We start from the raw sequence: 5,344 nt of genomic DNA, 5'->3' as shown, positions 1-5,344 counted from the left end.
CTGGGTCTTTTGGTTACTATTTGGATTTCCAAGTCTTTGCAGTAAGACATGCTACATCTTAGGGTGAACATGGCACTGTGACTACGCTTGTGACGGGACGCGATGCTAAAGGTATCAAACAGGAGTTTGATGGTTGTATTCATTAATTTTGGTATGAGTTTAAGCGTGTTGGAGTATAGTCTTTCCGGGATAGATGGTAATCCGGCTTCGGCAAACACACATTTAGTCGGAGCGGTGGTAAATACGTTAATGCTACGACGAATTGCGGCATCGTAGGGCTTATTAAGCAGCTTTAAATGGGAGTCGGCGCACCAACCGTTGATTGGGAGACCATAATCGATCTTAGATAGAACTAACGCCCTAGTTATAACGACAAGCGTGTTAGTGGGGATACGCAGATATTTTGATGACAGGTATTTTATTATATTGAGCCTTGGAATAAGTTTTGTTCTGAGCTCATAACAGTGATATTTTTACGTATTTTTGCTGTCGAACTTAATACCTAGTATTTTAAGATGGTTAACATTTTCTATGTCGGTGTTGTCAATATTAACCCTAGAACACACACCCAGAAAATACCACGTAAACACACACCCGGGATACGTTTGTACCCGGGACCTTATTTTGCGGTTTTTTTAATGCTTATTCAACCGATTTCTATGATTTTTTTTTGAAATGTATATTTTAATATATAACAAGTATTTTGTCTTTTGTTTCATTCGAATATTCCTACTGGTTCCAGCGATATGGGCAAATAAAGTCAGGACATGCAACAGTGGATTTTTGTTTTTGTTGTTGTCCTGATAAATGCAAAACAAAATAATATAATTTATAATAATATGCTTGTAGAGTAACAACGAATACACATTTTGGTTTTTATTTCATTGAAATATTCTACCTGGTTCAAAAGATATGTGCAAAAAGGTCGCGCAAGGTATGGGTACGTAGGTAGCAAATACACTGGTATAACTGGTTTTTGTATTTTATATGCAGCTGCAAGGGTTGTTTTCACACGAGGTGTTGTTATAAATGCTGCCTGTTGATATTTTCATTATTGTTTTGGTGCTCAAAAGTGTAAGAAGTGAAAATATAAGTGAAAATAAATATAACTGAAACTATAAATAACTGGATACGAAATGACTTCAAGAAGAAACGAATATTTATCAAGTGCAGCATATATATACTATTTTTTTTTATTATGCAGGCTAACTGAGGAACAGCGAGAATCATATATACAATCTTTATTTGATGAAATTTGTGACGATGACGCTCCCTATGACTTTGACTCAGAAGATGAAGAAGAAATTCAAATCAATGACATTGAAATTGCTGATGACGATGCTGAAGTTTCGCAAAGTGCCGCAGAAGTATTACCTGATTATGCGGACTATGAGGATGATGAAGAAGACGATGAAGAAGAAGAAGTAGAAGAAAATAATGAATTACCTGCTAGTGCCGAAAAATTTGTTGCACGTGACGGTACTGAGTGGATGAAAGAACCAAATATAAGTCGTCAGGTACTCAGACAAAATATTATAAGAGAACGTTCTGGACCAGCTAGATGCACTGAAATGTTGTCAATAGAGCAAAGATTCAAATGTTTCATGAACGTTGAAATGGCTGATATAATTATGCGCCACACAAATAAGTTAGCAAAAGAAACTTATAATGCTTACAACAATGCGCATCCAAACACCACTCCTAAGTCATGGACGCCTGTGTCAATAACAGAGCTGTATGCATTTTTTGGCATACTTATTATGACTGGTGCGAACCATAGCAATGGAGAACATGTTCGAGATTTATGGAGCGTCAAAAACTATCCTTTATATCGCGCCACAATGGGAGTCAACCGTTTCTGTTCGATATTGCGGTTCCTACGATAAAAACACTCGTGCAACACGCTTACTAACTGATAAAGCAGCACCGATCAGTGAGTTGTGGACGATGATGAACAATAATCTTGCTGCACATTACAAGCCCAGCTCATGCTTGACGATTGATGAACAATTATTTCCTTACCGTGGACGCACACGGTTTACGCAGTACATACCGTCAAAACCTGCTAAATATGGTATCAAGGTTTGGTGGATTTGCGATGCCACAAATGCATATCCACTGCATGGACAAATATATACTGGCCAAGCAGAAACTGGTAGGGAAACGAACCAAGGCGAACGAGTGGTGAAGGATTTGTCTGCCAAATACCAAGGAAGTGGCCGAAACATTACAATGGACAATTTGTTTATGACCTTGCCAGTTGCAGAACTGCTTCTCACCTGGAAACTCACGATCGTTGGAACTTTGCGCAAAAACAAATCATATATTCCTCAAGAAATGAAGCAGAACAAAAACAGGACAATTGGTTCAACGACATTTGGCTTCAAAAATAATGTGACAATGTGCTCTTATGTTCCCAAAAAAAATAAAGCAGTAATTTTGCTTTCGACCATGCATAATGATGCTGAAATAGCTGACAGTGGGAAACCTGAAATAATTGAATATTATAATCGTACCAAAGGTGGTGTTGATCGAATGGACCAAATGTTTGCGGAATATCCAACACAAAGACAAACAAAACGATGGCCACTAGCGATGTTCTTCAACACGTTGGACATTACAGCTCTTGCAGCCTACATTGTCTACGATTTGAATAACCCTATGTTGCCTTGGAGAACAAACAACAAGCGTAAGCAGATCCTGCGCAGCTTGGCTGAAGCATTGTGTATGCCCATTATTGAAGCCAGAGCCATAAATCGTTAAGTGACGCGAAATATTTCGACTAAAATTGCTATTGAAGCATATTTCAACCGACCGGTGGAATCAATGGTGTCAACAGCAGCATCAACATCTGCCGCAGCGCGCACGCCAAAACCTGTGTCCGGATCTTGCTATTTATGTTACGCACAAGAGGAAAAACGCCGTAGAAAAACCAGAAAGCTGTGCGACAAATGTAAGAAGCCAATGTGTCTTGAACATTCGGTCACATCAACAAATTGCTCTATTTGCCATGATTTTCCTTAGATATAAGATGCATTTTTATAATTTTTATAATAAAAGTCAATAATATAATGTGTGAAATGAATATTTTTAATTTTTCAAATAAAAAAATAATATAAAAAATGTTTTTTTTTTATTATTATGAGGATTTTTACTATTGGGGTACAAACGTATCCCGGGTGTGTGTTTACGTATATAATGTGTTTGGAAGGCTGTAGCTCCTGAACCAATGGTCCGATCTGGTTCAAATTTTGAATTTGAACTCAAAACTAAATAATCTTCCTAGATCCGATTAGCGGTATAGAGGTATAGCGGTTCAAAAGTTACAACACTTCAAAGTTGAAAGTGGATACATTTGTACCCGGGTGTGTGTTCTAGTGTTAAACCACAGCGAAAACAAAAATCGTGGAACAGAAATAACACAAATCAAACCAAGACATACAGTGGGTGAAATCACACGAACAGTAACGTAGAGTTGCGTGCGACGAAATACTTGAGGCGGGTACCGATGGGCTCGATGTATATACATGGGAATGTTTAGTGGGTTAAAGTCTCACCCTGACGGGGTTAGGTTTTCAATTCTTCCTGCTCTAAAAAAAGGAGCATTGCTTCACCTAAGATTATTACGCGAAAAATTCAAAAAATCACTGATTAATCGATAAATTTGATAAGCCCTTAAATAATTAACTTCTTGGGCAGAGATCTGCGGACTTAACATAAGTCTCTCGAAGACCGAACTTCTGTTAATAATAATAATAATAGATTGGCGCTTACACATATGTTAGTGTTTGGCCGAGCTTCTCCTCCGATTTGTGGCGTGCGCCTTAATGTTGTCACACAAAGCGGAGGGACCTACAGTTTTACGCCGACTCCGAACGGCGAGTGTATTTTAATCAGAAGCTGTTTTTCATGGCAGAAATACACTCGGAGTTTCGCCATTGCCTGCCGAGGGACGACCGCTATTAAGAAAAAACTTTTTTCTATATTTTTTAGCGATGTTGCTTTGACCAGGGCTTGAACCCAGGTGCTGATGAGTGGAAGCGCGCACTGCTTACCACTACACCACAGCGGCCGAAATTTGTGTATTCCCCTAAAAAATCGAATTTTAATCGCATTCTCTCAAGTCCCCGGGCAGACCGCGATCTGCATGGAAAAGAACAGGCTATCGCAATGCGAGGCAACTCGGGTTAATCTAAAAGAAGTATATCCCCTTTGCTTCACTTGTGATTAAAGAAAAGGAAGAAGTAAGCCTAACTGCCCTCCCTAAATTGGAGCGCTAAGCGTTGCATTTTCCATTGTCAACGAGTGTCAGCGCGCGCTAACCGCAAATCAACGCGGCGTAATTTTCGACCTTTCCTCATTTAGTCTCGTTTTTATTCTCGTTTCTTCTTTCACTTTTTTGTCGTTTCTCTTTCTTTCCGTATCAAAAATGAAAATTCCATTTGGTCGGCGGCTATCAGCGCGTAGTTGTGGGATGATCCATACAAATTGTACGGCATGAGAATTTTTGAAAATTGTTTCAGGGACGACAGTAAGTTAAAAAACGAGCACAGAATACCGAATTATTTAAAAAGTAAAATGGCGCGCTGTATTCTAACAGGAAAATTCGAGTTAAGGTTGGTACTCTACGTCCTGGTCTTATGTCATGGACGTATAAGGCGGCTACTTTTTAGACTCCATATAGAAAAAGTCTATTACTACCAGATTCGCTTAGTGTTTTTTCGAATTAATCCTTTGCTGTTACAGTGGCGTATAAAATAGTTTTACAGCCCGATTCTGTAAAAACTGACAGCGTTGCTTGTCAGTGCTGCCATGTCAGAGACGTTGTCAGTTGAAAGCTCCCCTGCTATTCTAGTTCGATGACTCAAAAGCTGAAAGCTCTTTAAACTCACCACGCAATGAAAGGCACAACTTCTTTATTTTCTTTTCTTTTGAAATAATATGTGTGCTACATATAAATGTATGTAGGTGCGTAAAGTTTGAACGGAGTTCCAAGCAGGCAAAAACAATCCAAAGGAGCTGCGGCATATGCAATTGCTTTGGGAGGAGGTAGCACAAGGGCTGAATTGCTTAAATGATCCAATACGCACGGCAATCAAATGGAAAGAGGTTATATATACATACACTGCCGGAACAAACTATTGGCACAGCAAATTTTTCACAATATATGCAACAATTTTCATTCTAATATTTTTCTGCGAATTTCGTATAAAAGTATAGTTCATACTACAACAACATAAAAATATAATTCCTAAACTTTGTGCAAAACTCACGAAAATGCAGCAAATTTTCAACTTTTTAATCAGATTTTTTAGAATTTTTTTGAGTATGCAGATTTGCAGCG

The sequence above is a fragment of the Rhagoletis pomonella genome, unplaced genomic scaffold, assembly GCF_013731165.1.
Source record: "Rhagoletis pomonella isolate Grant_MI unplaced genomic scaffold, Rhpom_1.0 Rhpom_scaffold_00006, whole genome shotgun sequence".
In the NCBI taxonomy this organism is placed as follows: Eukaryota; Metazoa; Arthropoda; class Insecta; order Diptera; family Tephritidae; genus Rhagoletis; species Rhagoletis pomonella.
The sequence above is the reverse complement of the archived record's forward strand: the minus strand, read 5'-3'. Positions refer to the sequence as shown.